This window comes from Patagioenas fasciata, chromosome Z, assembly GCF_037038585.1.
Source record: "Patagioenas fasciata isolate bPatFas1 chromosome Z, bPatFas1.hap1, whole genome shotgun sequence".
In the NCBI taxonomy this organism is placed as follows: domain Eukaryota; kingdom Metazoa; phylum Chordata; class Aves; order Columbiformes; family Columbidae; genus Patagioenas; species Patagioenas fasciata.
Genome location: NC_092560.1, coordinates 80,200,911 through 80,222,288, shown reverse-complemented (window position 1 = coordinate 80,222,288; position 21,378 = coordinate 80,200,911).

The window sequence follows — 21,378 nt, the reverse complement described above, 5'->3', positions numbered from 1 at the left end:
ACCTCAATGTCCAAAGGCCAATAAAACTGTTTTGTTACCTCGGCATTTAGTGGTGTCCAAAGAAGACTGAGGCTCTGTTAACCAGGGCATAGAATAATTCAGCCTTGCAGTCAACTGTTTAAATAAACCAAACTCATACAATGACAAATGAATGCGAAGGTAGGCAGTGGATTGTCAAGATGTCTTCAGCTGGTCAGGAGAAAAACCCAGCCCCCAGCTTGCAGAGCAATGTTATGAACTCCTGACAGAGGTAACTCAGGGAAAGTATCCTCCAGTCAGCTCCATAGAAGTATTTAGGTATCACATGTCATTTGAAGCCCACGGAAGTCAATAGTCAGTGCCTGGCCCAGTGGCAGGTGTCTCCATGTCTTGGGAGGTTTAACGTTCCAAGTTCATTCCAGTTTCTTTCTCTTGGGTGCTTTGAATCATCTGAAACAATCTTGGGTGTTCAAGAGATCTGTATCATAGTGTCAGAAATGGCCCAGGATTTATAAGGACCTGCAGCATTCTGAGATGGCATTGAGAGCCCAGGGGCTTGTCCTGGGGCTTTTAAAATGCGCTCGTATTTCTACATGTGAGCAAATGAGTTTAGTTAAGAAAGAGTGCCCTTGCTGTGCTCTCTACCATTGACAAAGTGCAACCCATGTGTATTGTTTTAACAAGTAACATATTTCAAACATCACTTTCCCTTTCTCTTTCCATTTTTTTTTTTTTTTCCGTCTCCCCTCTTGAGGTTTATGGGGTAAAATGGAGCTTCCCTACTCAACTGGGTCCAATATTTGCTTGAAAACACAGGATGTGATTGTTTCCTCTCTGGCCATAGGCTCCCTCACACCAGCGTACAAGCTCTGGGTTAGCTGTTCATATTGTTTTCTATATATACATAAAAGAAAAGCAAAGCTGGCCTCCTGCCTCTAGGTCTCATTTCCATTCATTACTTCATCTTTTCTCCCTTAGTAGGAATCACTAAACAACAGTAACTCATTTGTTCTTAAACTTTAGGTGACCATGAGCAGAGTAATAAAAGGGAACTTTTATAAAATGACTGTATTCAGGAACCTGCGGGGGAGAGGGAATTAACACTCTTATGCCACTGACCCATTTGTATTAATGGTTGTATGTAGGTAACATCAAAAAGCCAACAAAGGCTCAGGAAACAAAAAGGGGTAAAAAACCAATTTGTTCCTCATTAAGGTGCTAGAGAAGTCCAAGATAAACCTGTTTAAAATTGATCTGATAAGCTGGGCAGCTCTGATTCACTGATGTGTTTTTCTCTGCTAATGGTCCTTTGCTAATATTTATCTATTGCTTTGAGTAACTATTAATCTCCTAAGTTGAGAAACTCTATAAATGCAATTTCTAGAGCATTTAACCTTTCATGTTTGCTGCCTCCAGAGCTTGGGTTGACTTGGATACCAAGCACTACATTTTACTTAGTTTCTATGAGCTCTAAATTAATGGCACAAAGACTATTTAAAACTAGCTTTTCTTCTTTTTTTGTCTTCCACAGAAATACGATATTTTTCCAAAGCGTAATGAAGTTGAATTCACTTCTGCTTTCCCACTTGCTCGCTTCTGTCTGTTACTGAAGCTCCTTCAATTGCCATGTGCTTGCAAGTGTCATTTTTTTCCTCCATAATTTGACATCAGAAATGGACACAGAGGTAACAGCTCAGCAGCGTGAATGTCTTTCTAATGATCTCTTGGAGAAAAAAGGGGAAAAAAAGTATCTCACTACAAGCCAAATAATTCTAATATCTGGCAATAAATCTTGATTTAAAAAAAATGAAAAATTTCCATAAACTTCCTCATATATGTAGTCACTCAAGTTTATCTTTTCAAATCAGAGATCTTTTTCTCTTTCTCTCTTTATATTTCCTTTTTTTTTTTTTTCCTATCCTATTCTGGCCATGACAACTAAAGGCTTTTGAAAAAATGGCCAGGGCTCTGAACAAAGCCTGTTGTTGCAGGTAATTGTTGAAATATCAAGGGTATTCCGTCCTCCATTACTTAAGCTTTCATTTGTGGCTTTCATGGTTTTGAGGAATGTTTATGGCTGACAATCCTTTCTTTACGGCTCTATCCTTCAAGCTCCGGCTGATACCGCTGAGAATGACCGCATGAGTGACTGATAAAATGTCAAGATGCCATTATTTCCAGGAGAGTGTTTGGGAGCAATAAGATCTGTTTGAATTTATCTCATCCACCTGACTTTAAGGCTCCATGTTTTACTTCTTGGACTGCTACAAGGGAAAACAAAACAAACCTCCCCCTGCAACAAACAAAAAACTTAAAGCTTTCCAGCACTCCAGTCTGATATTATGCAGATGGTTATAATGGCAGCAGTGCTGTGACGTATGAGCCATACTTCACAAGGCACGTCGGTACAATATTTTGTACTTAATTAATAATCTCTGTGAAAGTCGTTTTATGGCTCATAATAACCATATTTTAAAACTTATGAAATACCACAACAAAAATGCAATTCACAAGGCAGATGGTGAAGCAGAGTCTGTAGAGCAGCAAAACAGAGAGATTTACTGTGAGTTTTAGAGAGTCTTCTGCTAGGATTTAGCCCTTGCCAAAACTAGTACCACTTCTCAAATGGTCTTTGAGGGTTGCCAGACTACTGATAAATCTGAGTGCAGAGAAGGTGGCAAAACAAACTGCCAAATGAAATAAATAAAAACATGAATTAATGTTTTGCATGGATGGGTTTCCAGTGCAATTACTCTAAAGCCATTGCACTCATTTTAAATTAAATAGCAATCACTGGATTTAATTCAGCTGCAAACTCCCTTAAGTCACAGTTTTCTAGGATACGGATTGGAGTTTTGTTCTGCGTTTACACAAGAACATGGACAACTTGAGTTTTCTTCCTGTGTGGTACTTTTGGGAAGAACAGGCACAGTTTATAATTGTGTTAATAATAGTAAGGAAAAATGTTTAATGTGATAATGCTACTTTAGCAACTTTGTGGCTTTCACTCCTATGTGTGATGAGGCAGTTCTTGATCCTTCCCCTGTCAAAGGCAATAACCAGCCCAGCAGAGCCACCTCCTGAGACTGAGGCTGGTACCAGAGACCTGATGGTTTCTCAGATTTGCCCTTTTTTTGCCCTTTTTAGGACAGAAAAACGGTTTCACACTGAAGAGAAAACCTGCTGCTCTGACTCGGTTTTTCCAGATATGTTTTGGATACCTCTTGTCCAAAGTGCAAGGTGCTTACATTCTACAGCAATTAACCAGAGCTACAAGAATGCAATTAACTATCATTTAACTAACAACTGCAGTTAAACTAGCATTTAAATTTGCTGAGGCACAGATTTGATAAAAGGTCCTGAGGTGTGGCAGAACTGCTGAGGCTGACAAAAAACTGGGTCCCAGTCTGGTTTAAATTAACTAATCTGGTTTTAAAACCTCAGTCTGGTTTAAAGGAACCTTATTTTATCTAGACTCCCTGGAAGGCTGTGCTTCAGATCAGCTTCTGACTCACCATTTTGTTAAGAAGTTTAAAAACTGGGCTGAAATCTGGGTGCTGGGCATGTTTGCCAGGAAATTTTAAAGAAGGCGTGTTTTCCTGCAACATTTGAGCGAAGATAGTCTGGGCTGCTTTTGCTTGAAAACAGAAGGAAAATCAGAAATGGAACTGGAAAAGAAAGAGGTTCCCACATCCCCTTTTGACAAAAAACCCCACAAACTTATTTTTCATGAAGCTCTTAAGCGTTTCTATTAAAGAGATTCTTTATAACAGGAGGATTGCTTGCCACCAAACCCAAGACTAACAAACATCAGCTTTTCCTAGGAGCACACTTTTAGCCCTACAAATCAGCCAAACTGATTCAGTATTGCCCTACACAGAGAAAAGGAGGTACAAAACACATCTAATCAAATTACTTATACCCACTGTGAATTCCCTGCACTAGGTAAATGTCAGCAGCAACAGAACAGCAGGGCAATGGCAAGTAAACACAAACTCACCTATACCAGCACTTTGCTTTTACCTTTATAAATGCAATGTGAGCAGAATTGATTTTAGGATTTTGAGTGAGGATACAGGATTGCCTTAAACAATAATAAAAAAAAATCTGCTTTTTTCTGTCTACTTATTTATGCATTCTTTTATGTCATAAGTACAACGGTGCAGGTAGCCACATCTTTTTGCTGACTGTTGTGGTGGGAACCGGTCAGAGCTTCACCACTGCGGGCAGCCCAGGTGGGAACCAGGACCAGCCTGGCACAGGTGTGCAGGGACAGGGACTGCAAGAACAGCTGGGTGTCTGGTGACTTTGATGATGGACATCTTGCCTGAACTTGTGCAAAGCATTTGACAGTGTCCCACACAAGATCCTTTTCTTTAAACTGGAGAGACATGGATTTGACTGATGGACCACTCAGTTGTGATGGAATTGGCTGGATGGTCACACTCAGAGCTGTAGTCAGTGGCTCAATGTCCAAGCTGGAGACCAGTGACCAAAGGCATTCCTCAGGGGTTGGTATTAGGACCAATGCTCTTAAACATCTTTGTTGGTGACATGGACAGTCGGACTGAGTGCATCCTCAGCAGCTTTCTAAACAACACTGAACTGCGTGGTGCAGTTGACACCCCGGAGGGATGGGATGTCATTCAGAAGGATGCTGACAGGCTGGAGGGGTGGTCCTGTGCAAACCTCATCGAGTTCAACAAAGCCAAGTGCAAGGTCCTGTACCTGGACTGGGGTAATCCCAAGCACAAATACAGGCTGAGTGTAGAATGGATTGATGGCAGCCCTGAGGAGAATGACTTGGAGGGTTGGTTGATGAGAAGCTCATCATGACACAGGTAGCCAAGCATACCGTGGGCTGCCTCAAAAATGCACCACAGAATCATTTCAGTTGGAACCGATCCTCAGGATCATTAAGTTCAACCATAGCCTAACCTAACTCTAGCGCTAAACCATATCCCTGAGAACCTCACCTCTGTACCTTTCAAACCCCTCCAGGGATGGTGACTTCACCACCGCCCTGGACAGACTGTCCCAATGCCTGACAACCCATTCCATGAAGAATTTTTTTCTAATATCCAAGATAAACCTCCCCTGGTGCAACTGGCAAGGTCATTTCCTCTTGCCTTATTGCTTGCTGCTTGGGAGAAGAGACCAACACCTTCCACGCTACACCCTCCTTTCAGGCAGTTGTAGACAGCTCTCCCCTCAGACTCCTTTTCTCCAGGCTGAACAGCCCCAGCTCCCTCAACCACTCCTCATAAGACTGACAAGAAGGTCAAGGGAGGTGGAGCTCCCCCTTTGCTTTGCACTTGTGAGACCCTACCTGCAATTGTACATCCAGCTCTGGGGTTCCCAACATAAGCAGAACATGAAAGGTTGGAGAGGGTCTGAAGATGATCAGAGGGCTGAAACACCTCTCCTATGAAGACAAACTGAGGGAATTGGGCTAGTTCCACCTGCCGAAGGCTCCAGGGAGACTTTATAGCAGCCTTCTGGTACCTAAAGTGAACCTGCAAGAAAGCTGGATTGAGAGACTTTGTAGCAGTGCCTGTAATGATTGGACAAGGGGTGATGTCTTTAAACTGAAAGAGGGTAGATTTAGTTTAGACATAAGGAAGAAATTCTTCTCAGTGATGGTGGTGAGGCACTGGAGAATGTTGCCTGGAGAAGCTGTGCACGCCTCATCTCTGGAAGTGTTCAAGGTCATGTTGGATGGAGCTTTGAGCAACCTGATCTAGTAGAAAGTGTCCCTGCCTATGGCAGAAGGGTTGGAACTAGATGATCTTTAAGGTTCTTTCCAACCCAAATCACTCTATAATTTTATGATTTTATGACGTTTATGGCAGGTGTGACAGAAGACTTTGACAATTAGTCCTGACAAGAGGGACTAGCTCCTTAGCGGGATAGCTGCTGACCCATTCTACTCTTGCTGCTCCAGTGGCTAAACCTAGTTTTCAAAGTTTCAGAAATAAAACAACATGACTTTGGCCATTTTGCTGGACCTCTTGTGATCTGATGCCTTAATTGCCACTCGCCCAAGGCTGGCCCTGTTTACAGGTAATTTGGGGTACAAGAGTGTGGAAAAATCATGAAATAACTCAAACTCTTCTTTTCTGCCAAAGAACGTCATTATCAGGTCTGAACTTAGTTTGCTATCATCACCCAGGCTGGTAGTTGTCTCTGAAGACTCTCTCAGTCTTCCTGAATCTTGACTTGTGACATAAGCTGAGTTAAGTAAAACTCACTTCTGTCAGAAAGAGTAACAGTTCAGGGAAGATCAAGCTTTCTAGCTGTAATTCTCAAAATATCATTTTTCCTTCACTCAGCTTAAGCACTCCAAAATACTTTGTTTTTATTTTGCACTGTTTAGAACACTAAAACATCAGTTCTTGGACTCAGAATGACATATGAGGTGATCAAGTTCACTTACCAGATACCATTTTTACCTTCCAATGACATTCCGGACAGCAAGTAGAAAATCTGTTGATATTTTTAGAGGATCTGCTTGTAGCTTTCAAGTGTGATTTTGAAAACTGAAGCAACTGGACGCACATTCAACCAGAAGACTTCTCTGAACCTAACATGGAATTCTGTTGGTTATTACTTGTATTTGCAGCAAGTAGTCCTCTCCGACATCAGGAGTTCACTTGATTTGACAGACAAGCCAGGTGAAAGGTGATAGGAGAAGCAAAATTGTTCAGAAAGCAGATTAGTGGCAGAAACAAGATTCTTGACTTCCACGTCAGTAATTTGATCACTGGATCATTACTGATCTTCCAGGACCAAAAACCTGTGCTCACGATAACTCTTACTTTAGTGATGATACAAAGTTTTCACTCAGGCTTCTCCTACACTGGGGTTATTAATGAAAACAAAGGTATAGAGGAATCAGTAAAATAGAGCTTCAAACTTTCTAAGGATTGTCTTTTGCTGCTGCTTGGTTTGATTCTGCTGTGAATGTCCATGCAAGTCATCCTGGTTAGTGAGGTTGGCAGAATCAGGTCCAGGAACATTTAGCTTTATACCTGACAATAACAACATACTTCCTGGGCATGTGTCATCTCTCTAACCAGATGCACTTTAAAATAGAACAGTCCCTTATATTACAAAAAAGTTTGTTTTGGTTTGGTTTGGTTTTTTTCTTTATGTGAATTAAAAAAAAAAAAATTGAAAACCACTTACCTGGTCTACATTACTTCATAGGGTGCTGAAGTATAAATCAGACACAGTGCGACCTTCATAGAAATTTCAGATTTATTTACAGTGGTTTGCACTGATCGCTTTATCTACAAGGAGCTCAGTTTCCCCTTGGTGACTCATAAGTAATGTGGTCCACACAAACCTGTGTAAATAGATCCAATATTTCAAGGAAGGTCATGCTATATACTCTCTTTGTTTCTCAAGAATAGATGATGGCTTACTGCAGGGCTGATATGACATTTATCTTCATGAGTGAGGAGGTTGATTGTGTGGCCCAAAGGGCAGTAGTCATGGCTGGTGGGCACCCAACGGGAATGAAACACACCCCATAAAACTCTCTCTATTTATGTGTCGACGTGATGAAAGCTCCTTACTCTCCAGATAGTCTGCAAAATACACTTAATGATAAAGAAGTTTTCTTTCAACATGAGCAAGAGAAGGGAGATAAATCCTTATACTTCAAGGCTTGAGAAGACCTCAACCTGCTGTAGGAAAGCGAGGAAATTCCCTTGTGAGAGAAATTTCTTGAACTCTGTTCTGCTACCTCCTTGGTTACTGCCAGACAGCATACTGAATGAGATCGACCATTGGCTTCATCTAGTCCAGCACAGTCTGTATCCCCTCTCTTCTGCAGACAAATTCAGATCAACAGGTAGGATGTATCACCTGGAAAAGTCCAGATCCACAGAAATGGATACAGTCCACGCTCTTGACCTTCTATTTTCAGTTCCATATATTTTGTTGTGAATTTTTTTTTTTTTCTTATCTTCTTAAATGGTACAACTTCACAAGACACGTAACTTACCATGGCACAAAACCAATGGGCTTAAGAGTTTCCAGCTCAGTGTCACAACAACATCGTTAAGAACATGGCCCATGCCATGTTCTCAGAGGAATATTGTCTCATACAGTGATGAGCGTAAGCATCCACTATCTTCCTCTGCTGTGTTTTTGAGTGGACATGACATTGTTAGACTCCTTGATGCTGGAGGTTTCTAGGTACGTGCAGCACATTCCTTCTGCACAGCACATTGAAACAGCATTCTGGAGGCACTGGATGGTTTGTAGCCACCCCATGGCAATTTTTCTCTCACAGGCAGACATCTGAATAGACTGAGCCCTCATACAAATGATGAATCTAAATTACCCATCACTTAAAAGATATGCCTACATAGTGTAGTCATTTTCTCCAAGGTATCTGGATGATATCATATTTATCAAAAAAATTCAATCAGTAATCCAAATATTTGGTCTTGTGTTCTTGGTTTGTTTTCCATAAAAACTAATGGGATTTTTTTTTTTTTTTTCCTTGAAGTAGCGGTCTAGGATTCTGGAAGTCAGGATAAAAGTCTTTGTTTTGCAACAGATTTTCCAGGTGAACTCTGTGGAATTCTTAAAATTAGCTGGAGAGAGAGCATTTCCATGTGGTTGGTACACACAGCTCATTTGTCTGTGCCTCAGTTTCTAATTAAAACAAACAAAAAGAAGATAGCTATTGCCTTTCCGTTATTTCCATTCCTACTTAAAATCTTAGTGTTGCCTGTTACACTTCATCTGTGCTGATCCTAGTACAAGGGAAGACAGTAATAAAAATACCTTCCTCCCAAAAGGCAGATTTTAGAAATGAGCAATGGTATACAATAACAAAAATATAAATCTCCATCATGTTAACAATTTAATTGTTATAAATAAAATATTATAACAATGTTCTCAGACCTTTCCTAGAATACTTTTAGGACTACATCTGTGGAAGAAATAAGATGCATAATATCATTAGCCCACTTTATTTATCAGTTATTGCTCTGTGTGTTTTCCGGTCACTGGCTGCAACACAAACTCCTAGTGTATGAATTTTTGTCACTTGGTCTATGCTTATTTTTAAAAGAGATGGGGAAAAAAAAATAAAAAAGGCCCTACAAGGCAATAATTCAATTGTTCAGGAACCTCGGCCAGGTCTGACAGCTGGTGAGGAGAAAGGTCAGTTCCTTCTGACTTTTGAAGTGGGAGGGAGAGAAGCATGGAGAGTAGGAAGATCAGAAGGTGAATGAGGTGCCTCCAGGGACAAAATAGATGACTTTAGGGTGAGGGAACATAGATTATTAAAAAACAAACAAACAAACAAAACAACAAACTTTCATACTCGCACACAAAAAAACCCAACACAAAATAAACAAAAAAAACCCCCAAACAACACCAAAAACTGCACACCAAGACTTCTTTCCAGGAGGAACCTGGGTAATCTCAGAAATGTCAATAAGTAAGAGAGAAGTGGCCAGAGTAGGCAGGTAGTTGTTGGAAGGTTTCTCAAGATGAAACAGAGCACGCGGGACTACGGTAGGTCTGTTATGTGGTGAGGCTGCTAGGACTGACCTTGCATGTATGACACCTGCTGGGAACTCTGCTTTAATTTCAGCAGGGAAGTTGTGTCTTATTTGGATTCCTTTGCAAAGTAAATGGAGCCCTATGAATCCTGAAAAATATTTTCTGTGAGCAGTCCTTCAAAAGTTGAATGAATACCCTGCAGTGCCACTTGACACCCTGTGGAGCTTGTTGACTGAAAAAAATACGAAAAATTGAGTTTCACAGCCACAAACATTTATTTGCAGGTCTTTTTCAAGGTGGGCGTGTGGCTTTTCCGGTTGACGGGTTTGTAGACAAAGCATCATCTATTGGCAGGTTTTTGCAAATGGCCTGTTATGAAGCTTCTTAAGTGAACTTCTGAAGTGTCTCATTCTGGGTACTCTTAAAGAAGGGACACTGGAGCAGATAGATGGCTGTCAGGTATCACAATCTATGAGTTCAGCAGCTGAGGTTTTACATATAAGAGTAACTACATAAATATTGATGCTTTACCAGGTAGTATCCATTGGCAAGTCTTATGGTCACCATGACAACGTTTTAAAATAAACACGGGTGATTCTGAATCTGGGACGATGTGTTTAAACTAGCTCATTAGAAGTATGGAAGGTCTTGGGGACAGACACCTTGGCCAGAACTCAAAGAATACGGCTACAAGGCCAGTGCTGGCAGGCATCCTCCTCCTCTTGTCCCTTGTGCGAGGCCCCAGCACAAAGTGCAAGCTGCAGCAGTTTCACAGCATCTTTTCTGCCCTGTGAACCTGTTCTGGACCCACTGGACCACCCTGGCTTGTGGGGTCATGGTGGTGGGCAGAGGATGTGACAGCATCCTTTGTTTAGGTATCAGGATATGAGGTGTCAGGAGATGTCTGGCAGGGATGCTCTGAACCCTGGAAAGTCACATGAAGTGCCATCCTACTTCTGCACTGCAAAGTCTCCTTTCACCTGTTTATTGCTGTGAGTTGTGGTAGCCTTTGCTGGAAAAAACAACAAAACTGAAAGGGTGAGAACATGGCTTGTTGGCAGAAGCACTGCCCTGCTATGTCTGGTTCTGATCCTGTGTCTGCTGTGTTGGTGTCAGCTCCTTGTCCCTGATTGCATTGCTTTGTGCCAAGGAGATGCATCTAGGGAGATTCAGGAGCATAACAGGTGGCAGAGTGGGTGTATTGGTGCTCCAGGTGTCTTCTACTGCAGGACCCACCAAACAGAGACTGGTGAAGTCTTACAGAATTCTTACAGTACCTTACAGAAATAATCTTTTAGTTATCAAACAGTTTAACTACTGTGGAGACTGGAGTTGGTGTCACAGGAATACAGAAGCAAAATACAAATTTGTCCCAGTTCATCTTGGGGGCTGCAACTGATACAAACCTGTCCAATAGTCCAGAGAGGTATAATATAAAACAAAACTCTAAAGAAGAGAAGAAAAAAGGTTGCACAAGCAGAGGATAGGGAATGCTGAGCAGTACAGGTCACACAGACAGCATGGCAGTGCTGAGCAACAGATCACTGCATGCGGGACAGGAATGTCTTGCGACACAAAGATGCTTTCTTGTCCGTGGAGTGTTCAGCAGCAGGTGGGTTAATTTAGCAGTGTTGCTCTCAGAGCATATCCAAATGTTCCACTGGTCGCTCTTGAGTTATTCTGTGTCTCAGGTGCACTCTTCTAGTATTTTAAAAGGGGTAATGATTTTTTTTTTCCTGGTAGCAAGTACATCCAGGCAGATATAATTTTAATATAAAGGGGAAGTTTACTAGAATAGAATTTAAGAATATTAAAAAGGGATTTGGTTCCGAGAGAAATATTAGCAGTAAAGGCAAGGATAAGGATTTTGGAGAAATTTAATTAAAATTTAATCTTCTTTCTAATTAAATTTCCTTTTAATTAAACTTAAAATTAAATTCACTTTGTTTAATTGGAGGAGTTTAAAAAGTATTACCTTAAAGTGTCAATCATTTTTTTTTTTTTCACACTATGAAAAATAGTTTACGCTGGTTTGTCTAGTTTAAAAGATGAGATTTCACACTGAGTGGGGGAAAAAAAAAAGTAATAAAAACATAACATTTAAATGTAAATCAATTTACTCCTTAGTTATCTTCTACCTCCTTCCCCGCTCCTCCTCTCCCATCCCTCTCACCTACCATACTGTAAATGAGGACAGAATTATTTTCCCCCTTGGGAACCTGTCTGAGTAGACAGGGAGTGCTCAAGCCCTTTTGACATCTGGGCCACACACTTATCATGAGACAGAGCTCTGGGCTGTGACAGTGCTTTGCTCTGCTTGATGCCATTAACCATTTTCCTGCTTTGCCAATAATTTATTTTTTTATTTTCACTTTGCTTTCTTAAGTATTCTTGTGTTATGGGGTATATGCCATCACTGAAGTCAAAAACAATGATATGCAGTAAATGTGCAGGTCATGAATCCAGTGAACCTGGGCTAATCAGAGAAGTTGCTCTCACCCTACTCTCTGCAGTGACCTCTCAAACAGTGGAAAGGTGAAACTTTCCCATTGCTCTACAAACAAACCTTTGAACCTTAGTAATGCCTTTTTGCCTACCTCCTTAGCTTGAGAAACTTTTTAAATAATCCCTACCATCAGAAGAAGAATGATACTTTGCCTTTCACACCATCAAACACAGCTTTTCCTCAGCATCTTTGTTGTCCTGGGTATAAACTGAAGCAGATTTTAAAAAAAGCTGAAACCAAACCCTTGGAAAAGGTGTGGTAAGGGAGGAATAAAAGAGTCAGGACCAGAAGCAGAAATGTTACCCGTAAACTAATGGCCGTTCATTTTTGTGCTTTGCTGTTTATGCTTTGAATGGCTGGTATCATGGAAATATGAATCAAAGTAAGGAGAGGGGGATGTCACAGTAATCAAGATGGGAGATCATGGAACTGGAGAATGTCTGAGCTTGAATTTGCCAAATCAATTGATAAAAACTAGTTTTCTCCATAATAATATAATCAGTCTACTCTCTAAATAGTTCAGGTGCTGAAATTGCCTTCTGTGCTTGAATTTATAATAATAAGAAATAATAAAAAGCTCAAGCAAAAGGATTAAGCAAGAATGAGCTGCATGTACATGCTCTATGCAAATCGGTGACACCTCTGTATTCATAATTCATTGCAAGTGGTTGAAAGTAAATAGATTTTTATTTTTATTCCCTGTGAATTTCTCACATAAGCAGGAACTATCTCTTTAGAACATTTCCACCCTCTTGTTTTATTTAAGTTGAGAAAGAAAATAAACAAACAGATGACTGTAGAAGCTGCTAATCTCACATTCTGTAAGAGGCTGATACTGGGGCTGTAAGACCCTGTTTAGATGAATTGTTTCTGCTTGGGTCTGTCTCAAAGCAGAGCTGGGGCTGGGGAACCTCAAGACAGGGCACATAGGAGGGGGACATTCCCCACCCAGTTGTATTAATTTGAAAGATCGTGAAGGGGAAGTTATGAGACAGTAATGTTTAAGATCTCCCTCATCCTCGTGTTTTTGATACTAAGACCTAACATGATTTCTTTAAAGAATTGAGCAAAACCATAAAAGCAGAGCAGATCATAAAAACATTCTGAGACATAGTTAAGGGACCACAGTACATCCTTAGTAGGAGCATTATGTACAACAGGACTTGGGAGCAAGAAAGAAAAGAGAGAATTCAAATGAACACTTTTATCTTGATGACCCTTAAATGAAAGGACAAGGAAACAGTATGATCAGCTAGCAAAACATTGGGAAGATAAGATCCCTTTGTGAGCACAGAAGGCCTGATCCTCCCTTCCTTGGTCATTTGCATCTGTGCAAGGAGAATGACAAATTGCAGCAAAGATGCTACCAAATCAGATCAGTTTAAACCAGGCATGAGCGTTGCTGGCTTTGCACGTGCTTTAATACAGTACCAGGTGAACAAAGTTGACTCCATCCCAAAAAGCAATCAGTTGATCTGAAACCTGAGCTATGGTTGTGTTGAGCATTAAAATATAATTTTTCATATTGCCAGAATGGAAAAAGCCCCAGTACTGCAATATAATGACAAAGGGAATATTGAAACATCATTAGTTACTTTAATAAATAGTTCTTCAAAAGTACATATTTAATTATCAAACTTCTGAATTCTTTTTGGTATTTTAAGACAGTAAGGTATTGCTACCATGAGTTGCTTTCTTTTCTATACCAGTTCAGTTTTGTCTCAATTATTCACCAAGTAAAAACAAAAAAAACAAACAACAACAAAAGCCCCCCAAAGCCCTTTATAGTATTTCCACAAGACTAATATAAAGCAGATGTATCCTGCTGAGTTCACAGTATATTTTAAACAAAATGACCCCAATGTTGTTCTGGATCTTACAAATGCTCATATATATGAATACCTTTCCATGGGGGAGCATTCTCAGGAGTATTCAATGGGTCAGACTTTCCCTGTTTGAAATCGTAATCATATGCATGGGGTTGTTTTTCAGTTGCATTTATTTCCTTTACAAGTGTTTATTTTTGCAACACATTGTCCTATATTTTGGTACATTTCTGAAGGCAACTAAAAATATTACACAGCAATATTTAACTCTTGTATAACATTGACTATGACAGTCCTCAGAATTACAGGTGCATATTGGCTGCTACCATGCAATAAGTCTCCAGATCTAAACCATCAGGTGTATATGAGACATGAAGGAACACCTGTCCGAATTTTGAAAGCAATATAGGATCTGATTCTAAAAAGCATATGAAATGCAATTTGTGGAAAATGTAAGTGCCATGAGAGCAAAATCCAGACCTCCTTCTTTCCTCCGCTGCCTACTTTCCTTAGAATTCTCAAAGGATGGGATTCAGCCTGAGTGAGAATTTAGGTGTCTGTATCTGCACCTGAATGTATGTACCTACAGTGTGTCTGTGTGTGGCATGCAGCTGTACAAATCCAGCTGAGTTGTGCCCAAAATGTCTAAATGGGAACACTCCCATGTTCCCAAGCTAGGAAAGATGGACATCCCAGCTTCCACCTAACCTCTGCTATGATGTTAGAGGCAACTGAACTCCATGCAAACCTATCTGCGTTCGACACTCAAAGAGAAAAGAGAAAAGATTGTCTCTTTTTTCACATATTTCTACTTTTTACTACCTGTCCTATTTTGAGATACTTTTGTTTCCCAACATACTGGACTTCAAGATCTACGTAATCCCATCATTCAGAGAAGAGTACCATATAATTTCCATTAAGTTCTGCTGTAAGTGGTGTCCAGCTTTGATACCTGACTGGGACTCACTTTGTCCACAGAGGGGCTCACTCTAGGAGGTGGACATTCTGGTTGCCCTGGGCAATAATCCTGGTAGAGAAATCTGTAAGTGACCTGTCTCCAAATTTATGCATAAAGGTATGAGAGAGAAATTCAGCCCTGAGAACATGAAGCCTATTTGTTGCAGAAAATACATAGTTGCCTATATTGTACTGACTGTAGGTATTTAGGGAACTTAATCCTCTAAGATTTATAAAAATGCAGTATTGACTTTGTGCCCTATCCAGGGAGGAAGCAATTAGTGTGGACTAGCTTGTGTCCATAGCTTTCAAACTGCCACCCACACTCAGCACAATCCAGACACAATGCATATATTGAGTTTATGATACAGATGCTTAAACTAATTATCTTTTCTAATTTATCTCTTTTTGTTATTGAAAGAAAGTCTTTGTTTGTGTCCCAAATAAGAAACTGGCTATCAATCTCTTGGTGTGAACCATGCTGGCAATAGAAAAAAATCCTCTTTGAGTTTCCCCAATACTTCATTTACTTTGCAGAATGGGTCTGAATCACCAAGTTAATGTAAGCATTTTGAAGAATATTGCTTTTCCTCTTGCTGATCTGTATCCATACCCATATCAGCTGGGATAGAAGGAAGGATAGAAATTTAATTTTACATATCTGGGTTTTGTGCCTTAACTGCAAATCAAAATGCTTCCTCCCTCTTGGCAGCGTACATAGATTTGGGGTTTTGAGAGCAGCCTTTAACAGACTTTTAGAAGGCACATTAAGAAACGACCTATGACGTCATCTAGTCCGGTTCATAACCAGAGTGATAATTCAGGCTGTTCTCACCAACAAAGTGGTGGTACTGTGTGTTAAGTCAGACATAAAGATCCCTAAATTTTGCTGCATGAGATTTGAGAAGATAGAAAGTCTGGAGTAGCTTCAATTATTTTTGATAAATAATTATTCACACAATTGGGAGTAAGGTAGTAGAAAAGCAGCTGAGTATTTAACAATGTTTGCTTTTTTATTTGTTAATTTTATTTAACAATTACTGGTCATATATTTCAGATTATAAGGGACAAAGATGGAGAAGTTGCCTTTTCTAAGGGATCACGGCACTTCAAATAATGTAGTAGGGAGCTGATGACTAGGGTTCAGAGATCATAGAATCACAGAATCACAGACTCACAGAATGGTTGGGGTTGGAAGGGAGATCATCTAGTCCAACACACCTGCTAAAGCAGGGTCACCAGAGCAGATCATACAGGAATATGTCCAGGTGGGTCTTGAATGTTTTCAGAGAAGAAAGGTCATAACAATATTGGTCAGATATTACTGCCTTATTAAACAGAAGCAGTTAAATATAGATTATATTTCTGATATTATTAGGTTTCTGAGCTGCTTATCATTATGGACATATCCAGTTCCCATTTATTGAAGGTGATGTATGAGACCAGTGAAGATTCAAGCAAGTGTTCCTGTGTCTGATCCCACCCATCTATCGTACCAGGTTCTTGTATGCATTGTTTTCCTCACGGTTATGAGCTTTGAGGCATTTTCCTTCTGAAACCAAACTCTGGATGGCAGAGGACAACTTTGCAGCAAATGGCAGGATTTCAGCACTCTTTGGATGGCTATTCAAAGGCCTTATGGATCCTCATGCATGCTGGACCATCTGTCTAACCTTTGTCTCCTCAGAGCTTAGCTGACCCAGAAGACTATATAGAATTACAGAACCATAGAATGATTTGGGTTGGAAGCGGCTTTTAAAGGTCAACAAGTCCAACCCCCCTGCCATGAGCAGGGACATCTTCAACCAGATCAGTTAGCTCAGAGCCCCGTCCAGTCTGGCCTGGGTTGTCTCTAGGGATGGGGCATCCACAACCTCTCTGGGCAACCTGGGTCAGGGTCTCTCCACCCTCATTGTAAAAAATTTCTTCCTCATGTCTAGGCTGAATCTCCTCCCTTTAGTTTAAAAACTTTACCCCATGTCTTATCGCAACGGACCTTGCTGAAAGGTCTGTCTCAATCTCTCTTATAAACCAGACGTATATATACATATAATTTTTCTTCCCCATACATGCACAAGAGATGAATAATTCAATCCACAGCAGAGTGAATCCAAACCTTTCCAAGTGAAAAAGTGGAGTGGAGAGGAGGGAAAGTAGAGGGAAGAGCTCCTTCTCACCCACGCCTTGGTAGGAGGATGAAGGGTGGTGTGTCAGTGCTGTCGTGCCTGGCAGACACCCTGGTATGGCAGCAGTGTACCCATGCCAGGCTGTTTGGGGCTGAGTGGGTGTACAGAGCTCTTGCTTTGCCTGGGAATTTCACATTTGTAGAAATGAGCATGCATATTTAAAAAAAGGTGTGTGTGTGGGTTGATGAATCACATCTTCTGTCAAAGACTCCAGACACCAAACTGGAGTGTAGCTGAGTGTCTGGAGCTCTTTACTCATCTTTAATCTCTCACAGGTTTTAATCTCTCACAGAATTTTCCTTAATGTCATACAAATTTTCCTTTTTTCAACTGTTTTCCCAGCACTTTCCCTTTCACCCACCCAGCCCTGCTTCTCTCCCCACCTCTGCAGAGACACTTCCTGACGTTCGTCACCCCTTCCTTATTTACCATCCCAGCTACTCACTTAGTTATTCTTTCACTGAAACGCTACAATTAGGACCTTATTCAAAGCTTTGCTCAGTGAGACAATATTACTGATTTACAAGTGCGTGTCTGTGGAGCCTGTGGAGGTGACTGGTGTCTACTCGCCTCGTGCTGCACCTGCTGTGTTGAGAAGGATGTGGGGAAGAAAAGAGAAGACATGAGTCAACCAGAGACTAGTTAAAAGTTAACCTCTTCCTCAAACATGACTTTTCTGCCCATCTCCGATTCACAGAGATGACCCAAAGGCAAAGAGGTTTTAGTTGGTTTCACAGAGGCAGGATTAGCACTGATAGCAACATGTCGTACCATATGGAGAGGGTGAAGTGGATACTGTTTTCATTGAGGGTTCTATTCCAGAACTGGATCCATCTTCCTGGTCTCTGTCAAGCAAGGATGTGACCAAAGCTTGCCAGGGAAAGAAAGTTCTCTGAAGGGCCAAAACCAAAGTAATGGACCCAAGATTATGGTGACAAGCTAGTTTAAAAGCAATATAAAACCTTCCCAGCCCAGGGTTGAGTGAGGGATGTGTGTCAGCATCTGCCCCTGAAGGTGCAGAAGGACAGCATAGCTGACCCTGCTCTGAACAAGTTCTGATGTTGAAGCCCTGTAAGGAGGCTAGGGTTCAGAAGGTCTCTCCTGGGCCATGGTCACCACAACAATGTCACATGTCTCATAACTCTGTTGGGGCTGAGACATTCGCTCATTAAGCGATATAAACACATCAGTCAGTCACACAGTTATATTGATTTGCCATATTTATACTATTAAAATAAATAGTGTTGGGCCCTGCCGCTTTACTATCTACACTAATAAACCAGTGGTACATTTTTGTCTCAGACAAACAGGCACCCCTACAAGCAGTGTCCAAACACTGTTTGAGCATTAAGATGGGACAGGGTCACACCCAAGAGACAGTCTGCGTGCAGCCACTTGTCTGCAGGGCCTGAAGGATTCCATACTGACAGAGGGTTCTCCCTCTCTGCTCTGCTCTGGTGAGACCACACCTGGAGTCCCAAGTCCAGCTCTGGAGCCCTCAGTACAGGAAAGACATGGACCTGTTGGAGAGGGTTCAGAGGAGGCCACCAAGATGATCAGAGGCATGGAACACCTCCCCTGTGAGAATAGGCTGAGAGAGTTGGGGTTCTTCAGGCTGGGGAGAAGGCTGAACAGAGAAGGCTCTGGGGAGTCCTTATTGCGGCCTTTCTGTGCTTAAAAAGGGCCTGTAAGAAAGATGGGGACAGGCTTTTTACCAGGACTTGTTGCAAAGGTTTTGAACTAAAGAAGGGGAAATATAGACTAGACATGAGGAAGAAATTTTTTACAATGAGGGTAGTAAAACACTGGCCCGGGTTGCCCAGATAGGCTCCATCCCTGAAAACATTTAAGGCCAGGCTGGATGGGGCTCTGAGCAACTTGATCTGGTTGAAGATGTCCCTGCTCATTGCAGAGAGGTTCCACTAGATGATCTTTGAAGGTGTCTTCCAACACAAATTATTCTATGATTCTATGGCTACTGCATGCCAGGTGTCCTTGGTGTCATGCTGCAGACTAAGGCATGTTTAATTTAATAGCATGGACCAAGTCACAAAATTCAGCCTTTCAGCAGTCTAATCTGTTTGGACAGAGGAGCACTCTTGCATGGCTGTATTGACTCTGATTTGGATGATGGCTCAATTGGTCCTGTCTCAAATCTCTGCTCAGACCACAGTACCATACAGACATGGCTTTATGGGTCCTGCTTTCCATTTCCAGAACTAAACTCAGAAGTCAGTCATTATTTTCTTCAAAGGGTTGGGATGTGCCCTTCACCATTTACCTTTGACTTGTTTATTGAATTGAATTTATGTATTTTATTTATTTATTTTAGAAATCGTATACATCACCACTTAAAGGCAAGACATTAATTCAACTAGCAGTCCCAGAGACATCAAATACCAGCTCTTCTGCAGGGAATGAAGATGTTTTTCATAGCAATCTGTAAGGGAAAATTTGTCTCCCAGTACATACAAAGTGTTATTTTAATGTCTTTGACTTTTGGAGGAAAGTCTCAGTGAGCTGTAATTAGAGGTGGTCATTTGTTTTTAATGAAACCATTTTCCAGGAGGAAAAAAATTGCAGCTTTGCCCAAATCAAAACATGTTGTGAAAATGTGCTGATTTCAGTGACATTTTTATGGGAGTAAGTCCAAATGAATCATTTCAATCTTTGCATTTTGATAATGTCAGAATGTTTCATTTCAAGAATATTGAAAGATTTCATTTTAGCAATGTGGTAGGAGAGAGCTGTGGAGCGCCAAGTAATCTTGTCTTCAGGATTTGTAAAGCAACGAGTTTAAAGTGACATAAAATGGTAGTGCACAAACCTCAGTATCTGTTTCTCCAAAGCCAACTGAGACATGGTTGTCCCTGTACTAGGTAGATAGGGTCCTTTGGTATGTCTTGAGAAAGCTACAAGGAATGAATGCAGAAGAATTATTGGAATCTACAGAGATAATATAATTTTTAATTGAAGAAAAATTAGGAAAAGCAAAGTACAACAGGGAATGAACAACCAACAGAATTTTCACTTTGCAAGTGTTTCTCTCTATATACACGTATTTTTTTTCCTTAAATGAACCTCACTTTGAAAGGAAATAAAAAAATAAAAACGAACAGACCCATTTATGCCAGAAGACAGGGAGGTGCTCAGAAGTAGCCAGTGACCTTGAGCCTCATGTTTTACCTTAGTTTTAGTTCACTTTCCTGCACAAGCCAGTTTTTCTGGCCTCTTTGACCATCCTCTCTGCCAGGCTGTTTCAGGAAGCTTGACACTCTACAAATGCCTGCAGATATTGCTCTCTAGGCTGCCACCAGTGTACGTTGCTCCCCAAATCAGTTAAGTTTCAACATATTATGTGTAACCAAGATAAGATACAGATGATGAAGAAAAACCTAAACAAGTAGAAAATAATGGAGATAAGTCACCTGAGTGCAGTCCCACAAAACCAAAGGAAGTATGTTTAAAAGAGGTTATTCAAGGACCGTTTTTGAATGAGGTAATCAACGAACATTAGGAATCTTAAATAACAATTAAATTCCATTATTTGTCAGCATTAACCCAAATGAGCTTGTTTTCCTGTTAGCTGCCATACATGAAATCATTTGGAATCTAATTGGAAACACTGAAAATAAATTAATTTACAATATTCCATTTATTTCGTCACACAGGAAAGAAAAAAAAAAAGTTTCAAATAAACTTTGCCAACATCATTTGGTGAGTTGCTTAACACTCATGAAGTCAGTGACTTAGGTTATAACTATAGTTGCACATGTCATGCATACATCTGTATCTTCAAGTTACCTCTAAAGAAGTTTACTCGCACCTGAAGAGTGTATAGTTTGACCTGTGCTTATTTCAACATCTCACAGGGCTTTAGTGTTTAATAAATGCTGTATCATTGGAAGCATCCAAACTGGTGAGGTTAACCCTAGTTTAGGAACAATGACATGAGTTGCATAGATCTGTGACTTCAGGGCAAAACTGGTCTTGATTCTGTCCTAGAAGCAACATCATGCAAGGAAGTGGCTCTTTCTTTACACTTCGTCAAACCTTCTTCATCTCCTTGCTATTTTTTTCAAATGTTGGAAAAATCAGAGAAAAAGTGAGAGATGGGAAAGTATTGAGCTAAAAGACATCGCTATATTGGAAAGATCAGAGCAGAGTTTGTTGTTGGCTGGAATCAGAAAGACTTATAGTATCCCCTTGTACAGTTGAAGTGGTGGAGTGACAAACCTCTTTTTGCATAAGGGGGGATTGAAATATGAGGTTCTGTCATAGTTGATTGGTTTGGCATCTTGATGGGATAGTCCTTTCTGAGTTGTCAGTTTCTGAACATATAATCCTTTAAGGCACATGTAGTAGGGAATTAATTACTTTTACTCTTTGGGAGGAC